Source organism: Dipodomys merriami, unplaced genomic scaffold (genome assembly GCF_024711535.1).
Source record: "Dipodomys merriami isolate MVZ:Mamm:240054 unplaced genomic scaffold, mDipMer1.0.p SCAF_9, whole genome shotgun sequence".
Classification (NCBI taxonomy): Eukaryota; Metazoa; Chordata; class Mammalia; order Rodentia; family Heteromyidae; genus Dipodomys; species Dipodomys merriami.
Genome location: NW_027206512.1, coordinates 19,376,470 through 19,389,483, shown reverse-complemented (window position 1 = coordinate 19,389,483; position 13,014 = coordinate 19,376,470). Strand labels below are relative to the sequence as shown.

The window sequence follows — 13,014 nt, the reverse complement described above, 5'->3', positions numbered from 1 at the left end:
AATCGCCACATCAAGAAAACTAACCATAACAGATGCTAGTGGGGATGTGGCCAAAAGATAACACTACACTGTTGGTAGGAATGTAAACTTGTTCAATGAAAAGCAGTATGGGAGGTTCCTCAAAAGACTAAACATACAGCTCCTCTATGACACAGCAATCCCACTCCTGGGCATTTAGCCAAATGACCACAAACAAGGCCACACTAAAGCTACTAGCACAACTATGCTCACTGCAGCATTATTTACCATAGCTAAGATATGGAACCAACCCAGATGTCCCTCAGTAGATGAATGGATCAAGAAAATGTGAGCTGTATATACATATGTGTGTGTGTGTGTGTGTGTGTGTGTGTGTGTGTGCGCGCGCGTGCACAAGGGAATTCTATGCTTCCATCAGAAAGAATGACATTGCTCCATTTGTTAGGAAATGGAAAGACTTGGAACAAATCATCAAGTGAATTAAACCAGACACAAAGAAACACAGGCTCCATGGTTTCCCTCATTTGGAATAATTAGTATATGTCTAGAATAGTCCTAGCAGAGGATCACAATAGCTCAATAAGTATGTAAATATGACCATATGTAATGATGCTTATCAAAATGAACTCTAAGGTATGGAAAAGGGGGCTTTTTGTTTGTTTAGTGTACTGTTTCTTTTTTCTTTCATTTTTTTCTTTTGTTTTCTTCCCTGTTGTCACTGTTTATAGCAAAATGGGAACTTTAATTAACTGGTTGATTCTACCAAGTTAAAACAGAAACCATCTAGATAATGACTATCTCAACAAATGCTTAACTAATACCAACAAATGTATCATGAAATGGCTTACAACTAAGCTGTTTTCCTTCTCTGTTCTGCTATATCTAAGTTTAATGAACCTTTTGCAGTTGTTCCTCAGAGCAAAGAAGAAATGGACTAACACATTAAGGAAACATGAGAAGTCATAGGTTTTAAGAGCATTTAGCATTTCCTCTGGCTGCTCAAGGTCATTATATTTCAATGGAGAAGACTTAAAAGCTATTTCAGGAGAAAAATGAACCATATCTTGTCCATTAGGTTATCCTTTCAAAAGCAATCAGATAGATACCTTTTTGCCAATCAATTAGCCTAAATCTCTTGTGTAATGACAAAAAAAAAACCTTACATTTCCTACTGAATCCTCTTAGTCTTTTTTTGTTGATGCTTAACAAAAACAGCATTGCCCATAGCTTACTGTAGTATGGATTTAACATCAACTTGTGTTTAAGCCAATTAGTGTTCAAACCACTTTCTTCTTAGGTCTATGTAGTTGATAAGTGGCATTTCATTGATGACTTTTTTCATATAATCTTTGGCAAGACCTCGTAAGTTGCATTGATTATTGCCCAAGAGATGAAGGACCAATGATAATTCAGATGTGCATCTCTGAAACAATTTTCCAATTTTCTGTCCCATTCAAGCCAGATTGTTTTGAAAATCTTGGAGAAAAACTGAAATTTCCCACCAATCTGAGACTGTATGCGAGTTTTTACATTAACTGGGAAAAACAAGAATCCCAACACAGCACCCAAAAGACCAGCACAGATGAGCACTATGAGTTGTTGCACTAGGGAGATGATCCTTAAAGGGACCCTGAAGGCCAAAAATAAAAGGGACATGCTACATCCATTATGGGAAAGAATAGTCACCAAACTTCGCTAGTACTCTCCAATCCCAAGGCATTGCAGTGCCCAGAAAGCCTGATACATGTTTGTGAATTTGTGGTGATGTTTGTGGTCTTGAAGCAATGTCTGAACTCTTTCCAATGGAGTAAAATTGGCTTCTGTTGCCCTGAAGCACTGCAAGCCACACTGTGAGTTGCAAACTTGGGAGTAGTAACATGCTTACAAAGATAAATCCTCATACAGACCACACATAAGGGCCAATGTACTTGTTTTCTGCATTAACGGGGGAAGGATTCCACAAGACAAGTTTCAAAATCCATCCTTCCTCAGCTGAAGTACTGCATACCAGTTTTTGATTCCATACAGCTGCTGCCTAAAGAGGAGCTTCTGAATGGAAAACGTGACCACTACATTGTTGAAAGCTGTACAACCACAGAAGGAATGCTTCATTTCACCAACATTTGTCATGTGAGCTAATAGTTATTGTTTTGAAGATGTTAAGATTTGTGGCCTCTTTTGGTGAGCTGAATCCATCATGTGACTCAAGATCTTTCTTCTTCATGAAGGATTTTCTTTTAACCTGAGATGCCAGCTGAGCCTAGTATTGTGGAGGATGACAGCTATTTGGTGACTTTCCCAATCTTTTCCATTGTTACTGATCTGCCAGGTTTTCTCTTCTGGAGTCAATTCTGATAACTTGATTTCCCAAGGCCACAGGTGCCAGCTCTGTGTTCTGAGCCTCCTGCCAGAAGGAAAGCCAGCCTCGCCCCAATGTCTAGTATATAAGTTTATCTGATTTGAGGATGGAGGTGGAATCACAGAAACAGTGGGACAAAAGGTGAACCAATTCAGCAGTGAAACCCACTAGACACTATGTTGGAAATAAACTTTACAGCCTGGGGATGAGGAAAGTAGTGGGGGGGGGGAAAGTGGGAGAAAATGAGGAAGGGGGTAACACTATTCCAGAAGAAATATACTTATTACCATACTTATGTAACTGTAACCCCTCTGTACATCACTTTTACAATAAAATAAATAAATAAAAATTTCTCATAAATACTGAACTCAGGATTGTGCTCCCAGAACACCTAACCAGGGACATAAGAATGAATAATGCCAGGCTCTTTACCCTTTAAAGGCTCAGAATTCACAGCTCTCCAGTTTGGATCAGTTCTCAGTGAAGAGTCCAATTTCTGTGTGATCATGTAAATACATCTGAATGTACACATGGGAGACGAGTTGCCACGTTGCTGGGACTATTTTTTTAAGCTAGAATATCTCATCTCATCTTTTCAAAGAAGAATGTGTGAGTATTAGGACCAGATATGTGTGTGTATTACTAACTCAGGTGATTTTGTTGTAAGTGGTCCCCAGGGAATTATGAGCAGCACCTTGGGACGGTGTGAGGTCCAAAGTTGTGCCGAGCCCAGAGCAATCATTTCAAGTTAACCACTTATTTAAAAAAATAAATCTTGGGCTAGGAAGGTGGCTCAGTGGTAGAGCACTTGCCTTGCATACCTGAGGTCCTGGGTTTGATTCCTCAGCACCACATAAGCAAAAAGAAAAAAGCCAGAAGTGGCACTGTGGCTCAAGTGGTAGAGCACTAGCTTTGAGCTGAAGAGCTGAGGGACAGGACCCAGGCCCAGAGTTCAGGCCCCACGACCGGACCAAAAAATAATAATAAATAAATAAATCTCTGAAGACCAAAATAAACAAAACTAATAGTTCATAGTAGTACAAATAAAACCCAAAATATACAAAAAATGTAAAGATCTACTCTGCTTTTTATTTCCAATCGTAACAAAAATATATCATTTTAATTAGTTTAATCTTATCCTTTCAAAATTTTTCTGGTTAATATACTTGTGAAGTATGTTAAATTTATCTGGCCTCCTCATCTATAACAAAGAGTTGAATTGTCCATCTACCCATAACTTTCTTCCATCTCCAGCTATTTTTTTTTGCCTTCCTACTCCAGACAGAAAAGCCCACGCAAAGCTTTATTGATGGGAGATCTGCCTGAGGGAAGGACAGTGGGGAGAAGATTCAAACTACCATGGTTTTGCTCAGGCTTTTCCCAAATTGAAAATTACCTGTCCTGTTTCAGGAACGAGTCCATCTTGGATGGCATGACAATGAAGAGTGAGGGGATAATGCTAGAAAGCTCTACTGCAAACATCTACACAGACCGAAAATTTAGAAGTTTATCCAATCATCAATGGGAAATCCCTAAAAAGTTTCATAGACAGAAATGCCAAGATCTCACATGTACTTTTAGGAAATAATTTTAACAAGACCAAACCAGGGGCCAGATTAGAAGCAAAGAGATCAGTTGGCTTCACGCAACAAGCATCACCTGTACTTGTGCAAAAACTTCAGAGATGTTTTTATAGTGTTTCCCTTTTATTAATATATGTGAGACATACAAAAGGGTTTATTTTTTCTTTTCTTTTTGTCACTAAGTAGTTGTACAAAGAGGTTTCAATTCAACATGTCAGTTTGTGAGTACAATGCATCATTCCTTCATTATTCTTCCTATCACTCCCCAAGCCCACTCAACCCCTCAATTTACCCTGGTTCCATTTTTACATATCTATATCTATATCTATATACATATATATATTGAATATTATGAAACTGCTTTAAGAAAAGGGAAAAGTGGTGAGTGTTAAAGGAGAGGAGGTGAGGCTGTTAGGATACAATGTGTGCCAATATAGAAATATCACAATGAAATCCCTATTGTACAAATAACCTATGAAAGTTTTAAAAAGATTCTTTGGGTATGGCTTACTTCTCTGAATATAATTGCTTTCAGGTCTTTCCATTTCCCTACAAATGGTACAATACCATTCTTTCTGATGAAAGATTAGAATGCCATCGTGTACCTATACCACATTTTCTTGATCTATTCCTCTGCTGAGGATCTGGGTTGATTTTATATATCTTGGAGAAGATTTTTACTAGCTATTCATCTGACAAGTTCTAGCACTCTGGAAAGTAGTATGGAGGTTCCTCAAAAGACTACACATAGAGCTTCCTATGACCCAGCAATCCCACTCCTGGGCATTTATCCAATAGACCACAAACAAGGCCACATTAAAGCTACTAGCACAACCATTCATTGCGTCATTATTTACCATAGCCAAAAGGGTTTGTGATATTTCTTTATATGTGTATCATGCACTGTGATCAAGTTTGCCCTCTCTATTCTTACTGCTATTCCCTTTCTCTTTCTTAAATTTTTTATTGGTTAACCTTATTGTTACATTAGGAAGTACTTTGATTGTTTGGTTTTTTTGGGGGGGTCCGGTACTGGGGCCTGAACTCTGGGCCTGGGTGCTGTCCCTCAGCTCTTCAGCTCAAGGCAAACACTCTACCACTTGAGCCACAGCGCCACTTCCGGCTTTTTTCTTTTTGCATATGTGGTGCTGAGGAATCGAACCCAGGGCCTCTGGCATGCAAGGCAAGCGCTCTACCACTGAGCCACCTTCCCAGCCCAGGAAGTACTTTGATTATATTCACCCTTTCACACTCTCTCCTCCTCTTCCCACTCCTGCAGAATCCTATACCCAAACAGTCCCTCCATTTTACACTGAAATGCACTTTTTTCTTTTCATGTCTAGAATATGTGTATAAGATAGAGAATGTAGCATTTGCCATTCTTAGTCTGGCATACTGCATAATATAGCGTAATGATTTCCAGTTCTATTTTCCTGCAAATAAAATTATTCTTCTGTGTATTTCATTATTCTGTGTATAGATGATATGTTTTACTAATCCATTTGTCAGTTGGTGGTCACCTGGACTGATTCCATAGTTTGGCTATTGCAAATACTGCTGATATAAGCATGGGTGTACAGGTATCTCTGATGTATGCTGACTTACATTTCTTCAGGTAAAAGCTCAGAAGTGGTGTACAGGATCTTATGATAGGTCTACTTTTAGTTTCTTGAGAAAACTCCATAATGATTTCCATAATGGTTGCACTAGTTTACATTCCCACCAACAGTGTATGGGGATTCCATTTTCACTGCATCCTTGCCTACAGATGATCAGCATTTGACTGGAGTGAGATAAATTCTCAGTGCTGTTTTGATTTGTATTCTCTTAATGGCTAAGGATGTTAAACATTTCATCAAGTATTGTGCATTTATATTTCTTTTGAGAACTAAAAGATCAATTCATTTGACTCTTTAATAGTTGACCTGTTCATTCTTTTTTTTTTTTTGTCCGTTGTGGGTCCTGAACTCTGGGCCTGGGCACTGTCCCTCAGCTCTTCAGCTCAAGGCTAGTGCTCTACCACTTGAGCCATGGCACCACTTCCAGCTTTTTCTGCTTATGTGGTGCTGAAGAATTGAACCAGGGCCTCATGCATGCAAGCCAAGCACTCTACCACTGAGCCACCTTCTCATCCCCCTGTTCATTCTTTTGATGTTTAGTTTTTAGAGTTCTTTATATAGTCTGCTTATTAATCCTTTATCTGATGAATATCTGACAAAAACTTTCTGCCTCTCTATAGGTTGTCTCTTGATTCTTGGTAATTTTTTCCTTTGCTGTACAGAAGCTTTTTAATTTGATTCAATCCTATTTGATTCAATTCCCTATTTGCTCTTATTCCCTGTGTAATTGGAGCTCTATTCAGAAACATGCTGCCTATACCTATATCTTTTTTTATACCTATATCTTCAAGGTTCTTCCCTAGCAGTTTCAGGCCTTACACTTAGTACTTGGATAGAGGTTCTTACACATTTAAAACATTTGCAATAAAAAGAGGAAGTATAAGTCAAATATCTATTGTTCTCTAAGCTCCAGAATAATATTCTGGCCAAGATTTGCTAAAACCTGCAGGACAAAGAGGGGGTCACACTTTTAAATGATCTTCACAGAAGCAATAAACCACCGTGATATATTAGACATGAGTTTTGCTTGTTTGGGCTTTCATTTGGGCAATACAATCATTGCTTTTGCAATGTTGGGAAATTTATTTCATTCTGGAACTCAGTTCCTTCACCTGTCACTACAGCGAACAGCCTGTATCTTATAATAAAACAAAAATATAACTATGGGTAGCACCTACATGTCACTATGTGCCAGAGACACTGGTAAGCACTTTAGTTGGGGAGATTACATGGGAAACCACATTTCATCTTCCCTATTCTGCACATCAGGAAACTAAAGGAGGTTAAATAACTTGCCAAAGTCATAAAGATAGAGTCAAGATTTGAACCCAGATATACATGTCACTTTCAGACTCCAGGCATGACCTTAACTGGACTCAAAACTTCTACTCAAGTTTACACTTCCACTAACAATGCAGTGGGGTTCCCTTCTGGCCACATACCCTCCAGCATCTGTTATTAGAGTTCTTGATTATAGCCATTCTAACTGGAGTGAGGTGACATCTCCCCATTTGTTAGGAAATGGAAAGACTTAGAAAAAATTGCATTAAGTGAAGTAAGCCAGGTCCAATGAAACATAGGTCCCATGGTTTCCCTTATTTGCAATAAGTAGTATAACTCTAGGACAAGCAGAAAAGGTCAAAAACTAGGTACATATGACCAGATAAGATGATGTTAAGTGAAATGAACCCCAAGATAGGGACACAAGTGTTTTTTTTCTTTCTTGCTATTGTTTTTAATGTATTTTAAATGCACTGTGTGATTTTTTTGTTTCTCTTGTCTGTTCTCCCCCCATGGTATAACCCCTGTTGTCACTGCATTTGATTCCTGTGTCCTGCATCTTGTACATTTTTCTAATTTGGGGAGGGGAAGGGAAAAAAACAAAATTCTGAAATAAGGATATAGGTTGGCCCATTGTAACAATGAAATGTATAAGACACTATGTTGAAAATGAACTTTACAACTTGGGGGGGGGAGGAGGGATATGGGGAGGGAAGAGGAAAGAGATGGTAGGGGAAAAACAAAGGAGAGGTAACAATGCTCGATAAGAAATGTCCTCATTCTCATCCTCTCTGTACAGTATTTTTACAATAAAAAACATATTTAAAAAACTTGTACTCAGTCTCTTTTTTTAATCTTGTGCATGTTGCTTTATTTTATCAACAACATCGTAGTAGTCCAGCCGTGGAGGACATGCTCACCTCTAGGAAGAGTCCCAAGTAACTTCATGCAGCTCTGTCCCTATGTGCCCCTAGGGAGTCTCCTATTGCTTGGCTTTGGCTGCTGGCAGGCTGGCAACTTTGTAAGGCCAGCAGCTCTACCCTATCCACAGAAAGAAGAGCGTGGTAAGTCCTGGCCCCCTCTTTCCCAGGCTGCCAATCTGCCAGTCCTCTTAAAGAAGCAACCTTCTGAGTCCATCAGGAATCCAATCTAAGAAGAGGGGGAGGAATGCCAAGGCAGCTGGGTGATATAAGCCCTAGTAGGCTCACAAAGGAGTCCTAAGACTGGTCCCTCTCTCAGAATGAATATCCATGCTAATATTCTGAAAAGGGCAGCCACTTAACTTAATCTTGCAACCAACGCAACATGACAACTAAAAGGGACATCAGGCACAAACCAGGGCTGGCTCAGGCCATCATGTGGCACAGCAGTTCTGAGTCTGTAGTAAACAAATTCCAGCAGCCTTTTCAGAGTTTCATATGAGGGCTGTATTTAGTACTAAATAACTGCATTCATTTAGCTGACCAATCTAAGGATATGTTCACAGCAGAAGTCTTCTCAGTTGGCATAAACAGATTTTTGATGGCATTTTTGTACACAGCTGCTACCAATATAGAAACATAGCAGGTACATCAAACTATTTCCAGGCTTTATTCCTATTGCCCTATTCACACTTTCTGGAACACAGTTTCTACTTAAAAGATGGAAGGGAGAGAAAGAGAGGAAGGAGGTGAGAAAGAAAAATAGAGAAAGAAGATAGGAAAAAGAAAAGAGAAAAAAAGGAAAGATAAAAGAGGGAGAGAGGAAAGGAAGGAAGGAAGGAAGGAAGGAAGGAAGGAAGGAAGGAAGGAAGGAAGGAAGGAAGGAAGGAAAGGAGGAAAGGAGGGAGGGAGGGAGGGAGGGAGGGAGGAGAGAGAAAGGGAGAAAAGAGAAAGAAAAGAGGGAGAAGAAAAAGAAAGAATCTTCAATGAACAGGATTCAGTGAATAGCCTTCAATATAAGAATGGGACAATGTTGCCACCTGGTGTTACAAAGGAGGCAATGAGCAGCTACATAAACAGTTGTTGGGGAGGGGGAAGGAGTTGTAGGAAGACAAGGAAAAGCAGGTCCAACCATACTAGGCAAGTATATTTAACACATCTGCCTTTTTAATCCTTACAGAATTTTTGCAAGCTCTATTCTTATATTCCTCATTTTCTTGGATAAGAAAAATAGAGATTGAAAACTTTATTAAAAGCAGCACAACAAGGAAATGAATAGAAATTTTAACTCCAAACTATTCTTCATTCTTTGCATCATTCTGTAGGCCTTACAAAATGGGGTCTTGAAGCCCAGTGCTAATGGCTCAAACTTGCAATCCTAGCTATTCAGGAGGCTGAGATCTGCGGATTGAAGTTCAAAACCAGCCCAGGAAGGAAAGTTAATGAAACTCTCATCTCCAAATAAGCACCAAAAAAGCTGAAAGTGGAGCTGTGGCTCAAGTGGTAGACTTCATATTGAAAAATCTATTGAACACATATTGATTGATGCCATACAGTGAACATGAGATATATGAGGACAAGAGAACATCTTAGAGTTCTTGTGTAAGGAAGAGGAGGAGGAGAGACAGGGTTTTGATGCCTGTACTTATGTATTTCATTCACTAATAATGACTCCTACACCTATGATAATATTTTCCTACATCCCTTATAAACCAGTCTTCACTGATTCTTCGCTCTCTTACTTTTGAGCATCCTACCACTTTCTCAGCACCAGCTTTCTTAGTCACATTGCATTATCATGGGTTTATCTGTGACTCCTGGGTCTACCATACCTGTGTGGTAAGTTACCTAGAAGCTGAGATTGTCTTGATTTTTATTGTTGTTGTTTTATTCTAGGGCCTTAGGTCTGGTGCTTATAAGGCAACTGCTTTACACCCCCCCCAACTCTCTCTCTCTCTCTCTCTCTCTCTCTCTCTCTCTCTCTCTCTCTCTCTCTCTCTCTCTCTCTCTCCTTCTCTCTCTCTGTCCTCCTCTTCCTCCCTCTCCCTCCTCCTTCATCTGCAGCCCTTATTGTACTTTAAAAAAATTAAGCCTCTATAAACACCTCTCACAGTGTTCTACTAAGAATAGACAATTAAGGTGTCTACAGGATTTGGACTACAGTGGATATCAGCCACTGTCTCAGGTAAGATTTCAATTCCAAGAAGTTAACACTTTCCAATATGGTAAAAAAAAAAAAAAAAATCTCACAGTATCTATCTGTCCTTTTACTGACAGCCATATGAAGGCTAATAGCCTGACAAGATCAAAGCTCCCTAAGACACATCCAGATACCATTCAAAAGCATGAGGCACCAAACCCAGCATCTGGAAAGGGGACTAGAGGTAGTCTCTCCACCTACCTAAGAGTAGAGTAGAGGTAGTCTTCTGCCATGCTTATTTCTGTCTCATTCCCCCCCCCCCCATTCTCCTTATTTGGTAGTTATTCAGTGCTACTTTAGCACCATCTATCCTCTCATTCAGCTGTTCCCTTAAATAGAACCTTTATGCTTTTTCCTTTCCCTAAATGGCTTTCACTGATCCTGACTCTGGCATGTCCTCTGTTTTCAGGGAAATGTGGCTAACCTCCTCACCTCTAAGTCTGTTCCAACCCAGCTGTCTTCCCACAGGCCATATATTAACCCTGTTTAAGCAAGTCTTTAAATTCCTGGCATGCTCAGTCAGCAATATCGTTAGCAGCCCCACCATCTGCTAGGAGTTTAACTCCCAGCTCCCTGGACTTTAGTGGTGCAGACAGATTTGAAATGTAAATTTTTACATAGAGTTTTGCATATGCTACGTATTACCTAAATTCTTTATATAACATGTTAGCAAAGTAAGATTTGGTGTTAGAAAACAAAAATTCCAACCTACTTATGTTACTTTCAGCCTACAATAGAAAAAATATTAGAAGCGATGTAAAAATCCATGAAATATGAAATTCAACCAAGTGATAACCACAATTAAAGCACTTTGAAAGGCATCATAATATTGTGTGATTTTGAAGTATGTTTATGAACCTTGAGAAATACCAAAGTCAAACAGGAAAAGAACAGACTATAAAAATGAATTTTAAAAAGTAATAATCAAGCCAGGCACCAGTGGCTCACACCTATAATCCTAGCTACTCAGGAGGCTGAGATCTGAGGATCATCGTTTGAAGCAAGCCCAGGCAGAAAAATCCCCGTGAGACACTTATCTCCAACTAACTACTCAAAAAAGCCAGCAGCAGTGCTGTGACTCAAGTGGTAGAGCACTAGCATTGAGTACAAAGAGGCTCAGGGACAGTACCCAGGCCCTAAGTTCAAGCCCTAGGACAGGCCAAAAAAAAAAAAAAAGTAGTAATCATTTTGATTAATTTTCATGACACTTTTTTCTACACATATTTTTAAAAACATAAAGAAATAGCATTGGTTTTGCAAGCATGTATACATTCTGAATAGTAACAAAGCAATGCCACAATAATAGCCCTGCTGTAGATACAGCATGTTACCAAACACCAGTGACAAGAAAAAATAAACCATTTCACTATTTCCACTAGTTCTGGAACTTTTTCTTCTTTTACCAATTCTTTAAGAGCACCACTCTCTTTATTTTTTAGAAACCAACCTTTAAAACTGGGTGCTGGTGGCTCACACCTATAATCCTAGCTACTCAGGAGGCTGATATTTGAAGATTATGGTTCAAAGCCAGAGCAGGCTGGAAAATCCATGAGACTTCTCCAATGAAAGCTGGAAGTAGAGCTGTAGTTCAAGTGGTAGCATGCCAGCCTTGAGTGAAAAAACTAAGGGATCATATTCAGGCCCTGTGTTTTAGGCCCCAGTTTAGGCACACACACACACCAAAACAAGGAAAAATCAATTTCTCTTTTCCACGTTCTACCTCTTTCCTAAGTCACCCCAGAGCCTCTCTTTGGCACCTCTCTGAGTTGTAGATAAGGAAAGTAGAAAAGCAGAACAGAGCAAACATTTCTCCATTGCCTCTCTTCATCAAGGCTCTTCTTCATATATCTGAGACCAGTCTGTCACTACAGAAAAAGTTATGGCCTATGAATAGACAATTCCATTGGAAGATGATGCTCCCATTGCTGTGTAATACAAAAGCAACATATTTGCTTTTAAAAGCCTTAATAACATAATAAAAAGCAACATATTTGCTTTTAAAAGCCATCATGCAAGGCATTCTGTCCTTTGGCACACATGCTGGAAGGATTTCTTATTCCTCTCCCTAGCATTTGTTTTCAGGATGTGGCAAGTCACTGTGAGCCCACATGACATAACACTTGTCCCTCCAAACAGCTGAGCATTTCCACAGTCAGTCAATGGCATCTACTTGGAAGAGCTTTAATGTGCATTTAGACAACAGGTGTTCATAACATAAACCAGTCCTACTAGACAAAGCCATTTCTGGTCATTTCATTAGGATTCTGAATGTAATCAGATCAGAAATAACTCTAGGTAATGTTAGAGAAAGTGGAATCGTCATCATGTTCCATTCTAAGCTGATCCACTGTGCCTTGGAATTTGAGGGGAACCTATACAGAGATGTATAGATTCTAGGTAATTGATTAAGATTTCTGATTTTATGAGCTCCCATACTTGATTATATTATCAGTATATATTATATATCATACATCAATAGATATTCTATGGTTATATTATTAGCTCCCTTATCCTATTGCAGCAAATACACACCTCCCAATTGTATATTAAGTTCCCAAATATCCATAAGATAGACTTAAAAGCCTAAAATAAAGTATAAACAGTGTTGACAGAATAATTTAGTACAGAACTTATAGATATTCATTACAAATAAAACAACGGCATAGTAAATAAACTATTCATAACTTTTTAACTAGTAATCCTAGGTCTGTATTTAATAAGATATAGAGGAGAAAGAAGTTATCAGGTCGCTCATTACTCATCTTAATAGATGTGATTTCCCTCTTTCTTTCCATGGCTTCCCAAACTTTAGAACAGTCCTAACAGGAATCTTTTCTTCATCCTAGCTAGAGGAAGAACAGACCCAATGATGGAAAGTTTCACTTAACTTTAAATGGTTAAGTAGTCATTTAATTAAGTTAACTCGAAATAATTTCCAACAAGGCAGTTAGAAATAGAAGGCTAAAGCCAAAGAAAGAGATCAGGAGTGGAGACAGACATTACAGTTATCTAAATAGCAATGACTGGTAGAATAATTAAAAGGAAAGGAAGCAAGAAGGGCTGATGGTTGGAA

The 13,014-nt window shown here is 39.0% G+C and overlaps 1 pseudogene; it reads right to left on the bottom strand.

The window, feature by feature from the left end:
• Positions 1–1,317: 1,317 nt before the first annotated feature.
• LOC138820853 (mitochondrial nicotinamide adenine dinucleotide transporter SLC25A51-like) lies at positions 1,318–2,178 on the bottom strand (annotated as a pseudogene).
• Positions 2,179–13,014: the final 10,836 nt, after the last annotated feature.